Genomic DNA, 14,148 nt, shown 5'->3' with positions numbered 1-14,148 from the left:
TAAAGAAATATTGTAGTAGTTTAGAGATGATTCAGAAAGTTTCAGGCCAGGAACCTTTCATTCAAGCCTTGCAAAAGGCTTTGAACTACTGAAATAAAATTAATCTAGAAGATTACAATGAGTGTTTGCAGTGGATATTGTGCTGAGCAGATCCTTGGACTTCTCTGACTGTGTCAATGAAGCGGTCAGTGGATAAATTAAAATGATTTAATAAAATTTATTTAGACTTTGAAAGACCTTTAACAGCAACTATTAAAAAATTAAGTAGTCACTGCTCTTGTTATTGCTGAAAAAGCAGGAAGGAATAAATTTCTATCGGTGATCAGTTTTCATTATTACAAAATCCTAAGAGCAGGGTCTGACAAGTTTCTGTATTACAGCCAATGTTTCATGTATACAGTAATAACTTGGAAAGGATGGTGAGCCCAGAGGCAGAAAGTCAGCAGATGGCCCCCAAATAATTTAGACGAGTCAAGATGAAAGATGTAGATAGGAGGACAAAAACTGGGAAAAATTTGGTGAAGCTTAAGAAATCTAGATAAATGAACTACTCATAGCAAATGAAGTTCAGTATGGCTAAATGCAATTTATAAATACAGTATTAGTCATAAAAACAATGGAAAAATACAGTGCAAATGTATGGAAGTGCTCTGTATGCTGTAGACAGTCCTATGTTACAGCAGCTCAAGAAAACATTGAAAAATATCTGCTCAGCATGTAGCTACTAAGCTGCTACAAGTAGCATATGCAGTAGGGAAAGTCCTACCCAAAGAAGAAATAGAAACTATTCATGTAGTCAAATAGCTCCTTTTAAATTTAAGAAGTCCCTGAACCACATGGGTTTGGAAGACAAAACATTCATAAAGAACATAATTTTGAAGATGTTGCTTCCCTTTGCATAATTATAGTCTTGGTAACTAGCTAGAAAAGTGTTCTGACTGGTGAAACCTCTGACTTTGACTAAATTAGGTTAATTATCATTATACGTTGTTTGAAGATTATAAAGATAACTATCTTTTGGTCTATCAATGCTACCAGTAAGTTGAGAAAGTTCTCACATCACTGCCTTAATTTACTTAAGACTTGTGGAATTGTTTCTCTTTTGTGACTGACCTGTGTAGTAACATAATCCTGGTGATTGCCAAGTTAGGGGATAAAGCCCATTTAAAATTTGTTTTTCCTCAATATGCAACTTTGTGCTTTTCTGCCTTGTACAAGGATTTGAGCTAGTAAAACCCAATATCATGAATATCCAGAAAAAGCAAACATAAAGGAGGAAAAAACAGCTGGGAAACATTTGTTTAGGAGGTTGATCAAATATTTGCACACTTTTTATCCTTCTGCCCAGTATTCACTTTCCTGTGCAGGCACAGAAGTAGTTTTCTTTATGTAGGCCGTGCTTTTCCTGTAGACAATTCGACCTGTTTTGCAGACAACAAGCAACACATAAACTTCAATTACATTGGTGTGAGCTGAACTGCACTAGCCTGTGGTGTGAGGCAGAGCATACCAATTAGAAGCCATCTCCCCTAGTTTTGACACTGTGCCAATATAGAATCAAAGAGGAAATAAATGGCAAAAGTGGAATTTGACCAGCAGACTTGAACCAACATTTTCATTGCAATGAAGAATGTCCTAGATCTTTCTGTGGCTGCAAATGGCCAGGTGCTTCAGCCAGACCCTCTGAGCGATTCACTGGTCAGGGAGGGATTGCAGCACTCAGATCAGAAGTTCTGTGGTATCTTACAGACTCCTTCCAGCTTTTTCTAATGTCAAAGGAGATATGTAAGGCATCAGAGCAGTCACTGTGGACTGCACACGGGGCACTCAGTGAATTGCTGCCCGTCTCTTCTTTCTGTTTCTTTCTTCTGCTCAGGTAGATTTGCTGCAGCTTGAATCAAATGGATTCCATTTGTCAATTTTCAGGGTTGATGCCATATCTTGCCTTACATCTTGATTGACTTCTCACTCTGTGCTTTTTGCTCTGCAGCTGCTCACAATTCTTTAGTGTAAGTTGTCACAGATGCAAACTTTGACTCACATGCTTGCACGGTGAATCAGTGGCAACATCTGTTCCCCCAGAGGCATGGGTGCACCGGCCTGGAGCCACCCACGGCGGCAGTGCCTATGGAAGCTGGTATTTCCTGGCTTGCATTCTGGCAGGCATCTTCATTAAGGGGGAAAAGAAAATCAATCCATGCTTCTGTGCTTTTGTGCAAAGGTGTGAGGATCTCCCCTGAGCTCAGAAAAACAGGGTCAGGGAGAGGGAGTCATGTGGCATTACTACTAACATGCATCTGAAGTTTTCAGTTGAATCCAAGATTCCCTATATGGTTACTGCAATCAGAGATGGCTTTTTTAATGTGTGGCAGATGTACCAACATACTGTAAGAAAATATTTGTTATTAAAAGAAAAATGTTTTGTTGGATACATTTTCCCCCGTGTTGCTTTAGTGGACCTGGATGTGTGTACCTTAAGCTGGCCTGCGTGGATCTTCCATGGAGAACTAAATGTGGATCCTTGTGGGATTCTACCAATCTACAGTGACATCTGCAGTCTGACAAATGAAACATTGTGGGATTCTGGGCAGTTCAGAAGACGAGATACCAAGAAGAGGAAAGTGTGAGGCTGACAAGGCATCAGTTTCAGTCCTAAATCATGACCTGGGTCAGTAGTTCTTCTGTGATTAGATGCACATTCTCCTTGAAAGACCACCTCAGAAAAAGTTCATGCCATTAAAAACACTCAGACTTCAATGGTAAAATGGGAGAAAGCCAGAGATGAAGGGACAGAGAGTCAGGAGCTGAGGCATTGTTTGATGAGAAAGGATTAAAATGAAGGGAGGTTTACCAGAATGGCTTAGTTTCCCCTTCCCTCTGTTAGTAACACAAGGAACACTGCAAATTGTGGGTGAAGTGACTGTGAAAGAGTCATGGCAAAGTGTGGCTTCACATTATCTTTGTGGCTGCACTCTTCCATAGAAGTCTGGGTGGTCAGTGGAAATGTGCCTTTGATCCTGAGAGATCACACCCAGGGCACCCAGGCTGGCCAGGGTGAGACAACTTGGCCTTCTTGTATTTTGAGGCTTTAAACTTCTTATTTCTATAGTTTAAAGGACAGGAGTGCATAATAGCGAGATAAGTGTTCTCCCAGACAAAATCTTGAGTGCAAATGCCTCCAATCCTGGTGTGAGGAAATACAGAGCAGGCAGGCTGAGATCTCTGTGGTTTGCTGGCAGCATCTGTGCTGAGGGAATCACAAGGGAGTTGCCTCTTTACCAGCCTCTCAGAACACCGGGTTACAAACAAGAGGTCATGGTACTTAAAAGGTGGCTTGATGGGAAGTTGATTGCAGGAGTAGGGCTGGCAATCAGAAGTGGGGTCATGAGCCTGGAAGTGCACTGGGAAGTGAGGTCACGAGAGGGAGAAGTTGAGAAGCTGCCCAAAGATCTGTGTTTAAGTGCACTGCCGCCCTTGGCCTCTCTTGCATGTTCCCATCTCTGTGTCCATAACGCTTCTAGCGAGGATTAACAACCCTCTTCCTGATGCATGAGGATGTTCACTTGGATCCCATTTCTTTGGTATCCTTCAAAATACTTGCCAGCAGGCTGACAACAATCTCCTTTGTCAGTGTGAGGAAAAACCTGGGAACTCTGTGATCAAGGACTATTTCTCATTTTCATGAAAGCAACAGGAAAGGGTTGAGCCACAGGGGAGACATTTAGAGTCAAAGAATAGAACTTGCCTCAGCAAAGCTATGATGCATATACACACAACATCTAGTAGGGCTTAGAAGTCACAGTCTGGTAGCACCAGACCAGATTCTCTGAGAATGATCTTGCATAAGTAATGAGACTTAATAGCCATTTGTAATTAAAAAAAGGCTATTTGTTTATATGTGCTGTTCTCATGAACCCTGTTTTTTCTCAGTCTGAATAAAGAGAAAGTAAAATAATCTCTCATATTTTCCTTTGTTTTCCTATATATTAATAGAGAAACTAAAATTAAACACATAAAAAGGCTTGTGACATGCTTAATTAGTATTAAAGCATCAGAAAGGGAGATGGCAAATTGTTCTATGCAAGCAATAGAATAATTTTTGTGCTATCCTGCCCAATATTTATGGGACTGTAATTTATGTTTTATTGGGAACATTTTCCTGAATGTGCAATAAGATCCTTACGTGTATATATTAACAATGTCCTCTTACAAGGAGGCCTTAGAGGGGGGTTTTGTGATCTTTAGGAGAAGCAAGCAAGATGCAGGATTTCCTTAGAACCGCATTGATCCATAAACAAAATTTCTCTCCATAAAAAGTTTAAATGTCACCTCTTAAGCATAAAACAAAAGAAGTATCTCAGGGTTTGCTCATTTTGAATAATTATTTTAATTGAAATGCTGGATTGTGTTCTAATTCCTACACCAAAATGTCTTGCAGGCACAGAGAAGAGGAATTATTTGTGGAATGCATCATCAGCCAAGTCTCAACACACATGCTGGAAAGAATTGGTGTAGGCTCACCTGGTTTTGCATGCAGAGGAGTCTTGAAGTGTAGGAGTTTGGACTGGTTTTGCTTTTTAATTCTTTTCATTAATGCTACAAAACAACAGATGCAAATTTCCCATTGCCTGCTTGCTTTTCACATTTCTCAAAGTCAGAATAACTAGCTGTCAGTGGGACTTCTCTTGTTGCAAATGGTATCAGACAAATCTCCTCTCCTCTCCTCTCCTCTCCTCTCCTCTCCTCTCCTCTCCTCTCCTCTCCTCTCCTCTCCTCTCCTCTCCTCTCCTCTCCTCTCCTCTCCTCTCCTCTCCTCTCCTCTCCTCTCCTCTCCTCTCCTCTCCTCTCCTCTCCTCTCCTCTCCTCTCCTCTCCTCTCCTCTCCTCTCCTCTCCTCTCCTCTCCTCTCCTCTCCTCTCCTCTCCTCTCCTCTCCTCTCCTCTCCTCTCCTCTCCTCTCCTCTCCTCTCCTCTCCTCTCCTCTCCTCTCCTCTCCTCTCCTCTCCTCTCCTCTCCTCTCCTCTCCTCTCCTCTCCTCTCCTCTCCTCTCCTCTCCTCTTTTTTCACCTATCTTACAATAATCATATTGTCTTCTCCTTAAACCTGCTTAGTACACCTTTTCCAGTTGCAGCAGTTTCTTTTGTAGTCTGGAATTCTTACAGAAGCTGAGGAAATGAGACTTAACAGTTGGAATTGATTGAATGTATCATTAAGGCTATGTGAAGAATTGATTTTGTTTCCCTCTAGTGATGAGGTAAAAAAACCAAACCAAACCAAACCAAACCAAACCAAACCAAACCAAACACCACAAGCAAACAAACAAACAAGCAAGCAAGCAAACAAACAGGAAAAAACCAAACAAAAATTATCAATATTTTGGTTTGTATTAAAATAAATCTAGACTTTTAAACATTTTTTTCTCCCCAAAGAAGAATGAAAACTCCCCAAATTATATTTTATGTCGAATGAAACTTTCTGTTCAATCCCTAATGAAACATTTGTTTTCCCAAGCCTTTACAAGAAAAGCAAAGGAAATGAAGGGATAAACACAAAAGTCAGTCACAAAACTGGAAAATGAAATGGAGAGTTGGACAGTTTTAGCTTATTGCCAGAGAAATGTTCTGTCACTTTTCAACTTTGTATAAATATTTATTAGAAAACAGAAATGAGCCCAGAGGACTGTTCCAACTTGCAGGTTACCTAGACCTCCTCTTGTGTCTATTTCCCTTGAAGATTTAAAAAGTATTCAACAAAAAGTAGACCAGAAGGCAGCATCTTCACTCCCATCCATTCCTGAAGCACAGCAGTGGTAAAGACGAAGGGTGAGTTCACACACACCTTCTTTGCATGGCATAGCATTTAACCACTCCTGACATGTACAGCTCACTTTTCCTGTGCTACCAAGCCCCTGGAGCCCAAAGCAGTGAATTTTAACTCAGATCTCTGTAGCAAACATCCAAACCACCAGGTTTTACTGGTGGTCCCTCAGTCTGTTCTGCTGAAGCTCTTCTACCCCGTTTTTTTAGATTTTTAGGAGGTAAGACAGCTAGAGGAAGTGAATGTGGCTCCTTACCCCAAGGATGCTCAGCCAGAAGGTGAGAAACCTGAAGTTCAGGGGTTTTTTAAAGTTTCTGATTGCTAGTGAAACAAGATAGCCTGGCAGACTGAGGTAGATGCCCTGCCCTGAACATGAGAGGAGTTGATATCATGGGTGAACTTCTGGGAAGTGAGGGCCATTGGTTACATCTCCTCTGGCAGAGGAGGAAAACCGGTGTTTCCTCACATCCAGCTGGGTTTCCCACTGATATAATACTAGCTAAAAGTATACCACAACTAATACTCTCCAAAGTCTGCCTTTTTAAACTTTTCTTCAAGCCAAAATGATTTGGGGAATCTGACCAGCCTGCCCTTTGCTACATATATTACATGGCAGGTATCCCGCCAAATAAAAAATGTCCTTGAACATGTGTGAATTTACAGTACAAGTCCAGAATAAACAGTGGGCTGAATTAAGCCTTTAAGGTGAAATTCACCTTTCCTTTCAGAAAGTCCTAGAAATCAGGACCACACATGGCATTTCTCTCAACACAAATAGAGCTATAGCAGAGTAGTCTATAGGCAGCAAAGAAATTTGAATTGTAGATTTTATAGAGTAGATACCACTGTATCTTCTAGGTATAGTTTTATACTTGGACTAAGCCCTTGACTGAATAATCTTTACTGAAGTTGTCTGCAGCATTTGGGTGTCTGTAGAGAGAATATTGAAGAATAAGAGGAAAAAAAAACTTTACATGTGAAGATTGGCTGAGAGAGGCCAGGTTTAGCCTTGAATAGGTTTTCCAGAATTGTACATTTCTGTGGTAGCATATTCATGAACAAGGAACCTTCTTGTGTTTTCCTGATACAGACAAGGAAAAAGTCAGAGACCAAGACAATTGCTCTGCGTGCAATCAAGTTACTCATCCCTTAGATTGTGGAAACTTGCAATCTACTTCCGGTTCAGCTTTAATTTTCCAATTTACTGGATTTTTGTAGAAAATGGTACCTGTGTATGTGACTTTGTTTATGCAGATGAAGAACTTTTTTTGGCAACCTCAGTTTATGCTCACAAAGTCTATTTAAATTGAGCAAGCTGCATTAATAGCAGTCAAGCATTAGTGTTCAGAGCTTAAGGAAAGCAAAGAGAGGCGGTGAAAAATGAGATTTTTTTCTTCCCAATTCTTTATTAGAGCTAAAAAATGAAAAATAATTTTGGAAAAGTGAGAAAGTTTCATTTTGTCTATAAAATATCAGGAAAACCAGACAAAAATGAAAAGGGAGAAGCAAGCTCTGATCCAAGTGTTCCATACAAGGTCTCTACTGAATTTTCACTTGGGTAGCTGAATTGAGGATGCTGAAACAAACTCTTTCTATACTGGTGACACCTAAGCGACCAATACTTGTTTATATTTGTACTTGTCCTGTTTTGCCAGGACTCAACATGAGGCATTAAAATACAAAATACAAAATTTCAGTTTATTTCAGAACAGATAAAGAAGAAACTTATCTTCTCCACATTTTACCACTGTGGCTGAATAAGTAGATACACATCATTTACTTTATGTTTTATATAGCACATGTATGTACAAAATATGAAAATTTATGTTAAAAGTCACATAAAAAGTAATTTCTAATTACACTGTAAAACTGAAAATAATTTAGGATTGATCAAAAACTTTCATTTGATGGAAAGTAAAATATTCAGTTTCCTTTGTACGGTTTTAAACGCTTTTTTAAACCCCTTTGAATAATTGGACAACTTTAAAGTAAAAATGTGATTTTAAAACAAAAAAGGGAAAGAATGCTGAAAATATAAAATGAAACACTTTGGCCTGTCATTCATGTTTCTAAGATCTCACTGTCAAAACTTAATTAAATTTCATCTACCCTTCCGCTGCCCCCTTGCAAAAAGTGTTTTTCAGCATGTAAAATACTCACTGAGGATAAATAACCTAATCTACCCTAGAGACCTCATGCTGCACTCCTTTCTCTGGTTTTCATGTTTTATTTGCCATTATTTGCATGCTGAAATAACTGCCCTGATGTTCACTTACCCATTGGGCTGTGCACAGAGGCGTGCAGGACACACTCCTCAGAAGTTCATACAGAAAGATCTGTGATAACAATATGCTATGATTGCTGCAGAATTTGAACAGCTGCCCTAATAAATTTCCAGAAGGGCAGTGAGCAGCGCTGACTGAAGCTCCAGTAGTGCCATGCTATCCTGCCTTCAGTGACCTGCCTCCCATGGGCCTTTCCTTTCTGCCTCCTCATGGTCAGCCACGCTGGTGCTGCTGCATCTGCTCAGCTTCAAGATGAGGTCTGTGTGCTTGCAGAGGAAATTGGATTACTTTTTGCACATTTGCATGCTTGTTTTTATTTCTTCTGTCAAAAACATTTTTGACCTGAGAAAGAAGGAGTTAATAAAAATAGGCTTTTTGCTCTTGAAATGTCAGCCACAGCTTCTCATCACCCCATGAAAAGCCCTCTTGTTTCCTTGCTCAGCTCCTCCTGAACTTCAAACAGTCCTATAATCCCTTTGACCTTAGAAGGTCAAAGATATATAAAATGTATCATTCTTTGTGCAAAAGCACATTAATCATTTTTACCTAGCTTTTTATTCTCTTTGGAGGGCCCTGTGATATTTTAATTCATGAACTACCTTCTAGCATTAACATATATAATTTCAACTCTTTTCTTAAGCAGGTAAAAGAGGAGAAATCCTTTCTGTCCCTGCTTTTGCTGACTCCCTGAATAGAGGCATATAATTTATTTTCATGATTAATTTAATTGTATAATATAAAGCATTAATATTCACTCAAAATGCATATACATATGTCCAATTGTACTATAAATAATGTTTAATTAAAGAGTGGAAACAGATATTTAACTATGCTGCTCTCAATTTCTATGAATTTGGCAGGACTTGAAAGTTCTGGGAGTAAATTCTGATGTCAATGCAAATCTGGAGTTTAATTTAGGTCAATGAAAAAACCTCTCTGGACTTTCAGCTGAAGACAGAATCTGTTTTCCTTGAGGAGCTGTATCCTGCAGTGTGGCGGGAAAGGGAACAGTCAAAATGAAAACTCCTCTAAAAATGAAGCAACTTCAGACGAACTTAATTAACTGTGTGGAGCCTGTCAAAGGTCAGGGCGAGCTCGCTGCAGGAAATGCAAGTGCAAGACTGAAACACTGGCAGGGGGAGAGCGAGGGCAAAGGCAGAGATGAGCCTGTCAGGCAGGCGCGGCTCCATGCCGGAGAGCCCAGCCACCCGTGTGTGAGGCCAGTGCGCCTGCCAGGGAAGAGCTCCTGCCTCCTTAGCTCCTGCCTCTGGCTGACAGGCAGCTCCATGTGTATTGATGCCAGCAGGCAGCAATTGTCACAGAACCAAATCACACATCACTCCTGTCCTTGTGCACACGTGCACTCCTGCATCAGGTCCTCGTTCAGAACAGGCAGAGGAATGGGCTGGATGGAGGAGGTTGGGAGAACTGGGCTGGCACTGGAGCTGTTTTGGGCCTAATTTGTGCTTTCTCAGCTACCCATGCTTGATGCTTTTGGAGGAGTAGCTTTCTTGAACTGAGATACCTGCTCACTAGTACTTTAGTTTTCTTTCCTTTTTTTTGTCTTTCTTTTTCCTAAGTAAGATTGTTTGTCAATGGATTGGCAGAACAGTTTTTGACTCTAGTTCCTTGAGCAATGTTGCAACTGTCACATATTTGGAGCAACTCTGCACAAGATGCTTGGAAAGGGAGGGCACAGAAGCATTTTGAAATGGTGAGGCTGGAAGGAAAACCATGGACTGCAGAGCTGCATCAAAGTGTCACAGCTGGGGAAAGCCCCTCAAGTTGATATATACTACCTTTGTACTGATTTTTTTCCTGGGTAAACAGCATTTTGTTTACCTAGTGTTTAGTGCCTTGCACTAAAAGAATATAAGTAGCAACCGATTGTTGTGTCAATAAGCCAGAGAGGTTATGTTGATGGGTCCAGACCTGTCCACCTTTTTCTTGACCCTGCTCTTTTAGGACTGGAAAACAGTCTTGGGGACATACAGGGGCACAGCAATGTCCTGAAATTTGGGTATCTGACACAGCTGTTCTCAGCTTCCTTCAGCCTTCCTGGCATTATTCCAGACTCAGCATAAAGCAGTCACTAATCCCCTTAAACCTTTGGAATAGAACAACAAAATGATGAGAGAAGGACAGCTCAAAGTAGATGAGCAATCCAGGGAAAAATGTGCATTTTAAATGTGCTGTGCTTCCCTACAGGGAGTGGCAAAATGCCTCTCACTGATGGTTGTCTCCCTCTGGCTACAGAAAGGCTGCTTCTGACAGTTGTACAATTCCCTGGCTTTTTTATCTTTCCTTCTCTCCTCCCTTTGCCAGGAAGCAAGGGGAGATGCAGCAGCTCTGACTTTATACCAGTAAATTCTGTAAGCTGAAAATTAAATAAAATTATGGATTGATGCTGGGAAGGCAAGGGTACACTACAGACAAAATGTTCTCTCTGTTGATAGCATGAACTGATGAACCATTGGGCTGCTCATGCCAGGGAAAAGCATGTTGTAAACCAGAGAACTGAAGTACTCTTGTACCTGTGAGAGACTGTAAAACTCTCCTGCTTCTTAACATGTGATCATGCCATCAAGTCAATCTCAGACCATCAGCCCTCGACCCTGCAATAAATGTTCTTCCCAGCCCTTTGGCAATCACCACCCTTGCAGCAAGGCAGCTTTCTGGAGCTGTGATGGTGCCCTAAGATCAGATTGAGAGCTCCCTTTCCCCCTGAGCTTCCCTATTAGCCCTTTTTTCCCCCCAGTGTGGTGAGGCCCAGCCTCCTTCCTACTGCAGCTGCCTCCTCTCTGTTTCCAGTATCAAAACTCAAAAATCCCACCAGTGCCACCCACCAGGACTTAAATAACTTTAACAGGTTCTTTCCCTGGGTCCTTTCACTGTGCCCTTGGGCTGTTTTTCTGTTTTTATTTTAATCTCCTATTATCTTTTAATTTTATTTTATTTTAGGAAGCTTTAGCTACTTTTGTCCTGAAAGAGCTCAGGCCTCCCAGGGATGCGATCCGTTTTAACCTCCTACCTTCTGCACTGGTCCTGGCTTTCATCTACCCCCCTGCAATGCACTACTCTGGCCACTGTGCCAACTGACTGTACAGGAGGGGCTTTTCCCAGACAACTTCCCACATATAAGGACTCAGAATCACATCATGGGAGATACGTATTTACTGTTCTTTGTCAACATCTATTTCTTTGCCCAAGCCACGAGGGCTTGCTCTCCTAATCCTGCTAAAGGTAATGGCCCAGCCATTACGAATCCCCACCTGGCTCAGACATTTGATATTGTGCATGAATTTCACTAATTTACCTCCCAGAATTTGAGAGAGGTGGGTCCATAGTTTAAGCCTGATTTGTGATTCCAGCCCAGCTTGGAAAACCATTGAAATCCAACCCTCCCTTAAGGTAGAGGGGACAGAACTCTCCTCCAGACACTTGCAGAGGAAAGTACGTAGTTGCCTGCAGGTTTATGGTGTGTGTGTGTGTGTATGTGTGTGTGAGAGAGAAAAAGCATAACACTGAACCTAGGAACCATCAGGCCAGGTGTTTTACTCAGTGTTATGGGTTTCAGGGTATTGGCAAGCTGTGATGCTCTTAATGGACGTCCCAGGTTTCCTGCTGGGACAGAGAAATGGGGCATTTAGATATTAGCAAAGAGCATTTCCAGATACACGTGTGAAGGAAAGAATTGAAATTGTAAGGGCTTGGGTGAAAGCTGAAGAATCTCTTGTTTATATACTTGGGAACAATGAACAGTTTATTCTGGGTACTTCATTGTGCAGGAGGGGTCCTGCTTAAGCCCTCTCCTTTCAGTGGAAGCCCTGACACACTGCTTGCCTTGTCCTTGCTCAGATCCTTCCCAAAACAGAGAGGAGTGAACATAGCCTGAGATGTGCACCACATAATGAGCTCCTACCTGCTTCTGGTGAATATGAGGAGGAGTTCAGGAGAAGGATTTGAGGATTTGATTTGCTTTCTCTTCCTTTTATAGTGGAGCAAGGCTAGAAAGCCTGCCTATGAGAAAGACTTTTTATGTGTTACAAAGAAGCTGGCTGCATGAAGCTGACAGTTCATTGGTATCCAGGAAGAGGTCGATTTCCTTCTTTATAAACATATCAGAATAAGGCTATAGATGTAATAAAATAGTAAACCTCCACCTATCTAGTTCCCTGGACACTCCACCAGAAGAAAAGTAAGGGAAAAAGTAAAAAATCATCAGTATGCTTGTGCATACATATTGGATTATTTCTCCAGAAAGGAAAGAAAATGTCAGTCTGTGAGTATCTTTTGCAGCTGAGGAGGAAAATCATAACTTCTAGCTGTTGGATTTACAAACATCCACCCAGCCCACCTTCCTTTACTAGAGAAGCCAACAACTTTCTGGATCACACTGCTTCACAAATCTTAGGAGATGATTAAAGAAAGGAGCTAGTATGCGATCTAGAATTTATTAAAATTGGCTGTCACTTTGAGAAAACCTGCCTTTGTGCTGCCTGGAGAAGAATCTGTGCATAATATCTGCCTTGTTCTTATTTGGTTTCCTATTATTAGTCAGATTGATTTTTCACCTGTTTTTGAGTATCCTGTTATGGGAAAATTGCTCTGAAAAGTCATGACTTAACTAACAGCAACTATAGCCAATTTTGCTTTAGTAGCTTTGAGCTGATTCAGACTGTGCTGGCACAGAAGAGGACAATACTTTTCCACCAGTCCCATACCCAGATTGCAGAGCTCTAATTTAAGCTCTTTGGGAGTGTTGTAGCACCCACATCTTGGGTGCTTCCAAAGAGCTTGGGACTGCAGGCAGGAAGCATCTTGTCTTCTTCACCCCATGCCACTGGAAAGAGCCAGCAGACCAAGCCAGGGTGTGGAAAGGGAAGCTACATTTGTCAGTGGGGCTGGGCTTCTCTTGCTCAAGGAGAAGTGGTTCACCCTGAGAAAAAGGACTTTGAGTTCAGGAGATGCAGACAAAAGGAAAGGCAATGTCCTCATGACTCCTTGGTGTACAGTCACTCTGTGATACTGCTGAATATTCAGATGTGTGACAAGTGACAATATGCTGTGCAAAATGGGATCACTGAGAGGATGGGACCTGTAGGAATCCTCTCTTGGTCAACACACTCATTGGACTAGGAAGATCAGGATGAAGTTGGGAAGGAGAAGCAAGGTAGCACAGGAAAGTACCACAGAAGAAGATATAACAAGAGTGGAAGGGTAATGTGAGGTTTGAATGGCTAGCACTGCCTTGGGCTGATGCTGTCTGCTGCTAGAGGATGTTCTCTGTCGCCTTCTGTAACAAAACAGAAAAAGATATCTTTTACTTGGAGTGTGCAAGGTGGATCCAGGAGATCTTCTGATGGTTCAGGGCCTCCACTGCATTCACATGCTTAAGTACAGGAATGTAACAAGAAATGCAAGAAATGCAAAAAATGCCCAAAAACCTGCCCAAATGGGAGAGAATTTCAGATGTAGAAGAGGTGGGGTGGCTTAGCAGAGAAGGTAGGCTGGATATTGGTAGCCCTCATGGATGACTCCAGAGCTAATCTGCCAGGTTGCTCTGCCCTGGCAGATAAAGCACATACAGAAGGGATAATTAGGAATGGATAATTAGGCTCCCCAATGAGAGTCAAATTGGAGTGAGGTTTAGAGGTGGGATGAAGGTAGTGCACTCAGAATCTGGGAATTATACTGCATTTCGCCAGAATGTCTGGTCAAGATGGTCCTTAGAGGCTTAACCACAAAATTAGGGACTATAAACTGCAGAGCAGATTCTGGGATAGCACATGAGATAAGATTTAAGCAATGTAAGACAAGCAGGTCAGGATTAGAGAAAGAAAATTAGCAAAGGTCAAAGCAGAAGTCTGTGAAGAAGGGTCAAGAGCTAAGTAGGGAATTACAAGTGAGGTTCAAAGGCCAAAGCAAAGATTGAGCAGACAAGGAACACTGCATGCTGAATGGTTATACATTGGATATACATATACCTCATAGCAGAGTTTATCCATACTGGATTAACTGGGACCAGAAATTCTGATTTTGTGCTGT

This window comes from Agelaius phoeniceus, chromosome 1 (genome assembly GCF_051311805.1).
Source record: "Agelaius phoeniceus isolate bAgePho1 chromosome 1, bAgePho1.hap1, whole genome shotgun sequence".
NCBI classification, from domain to species: Eukaryota; Metazoa; Chordata; class Aves; order Passeriformes; family Icteridae; genus Agelaius; species Agelaius phoeniceus.
The sequence above is the reverse complement of the archived record's forward strand: the minus strand, read 5'-3'. Positions refer to the sequence as shown.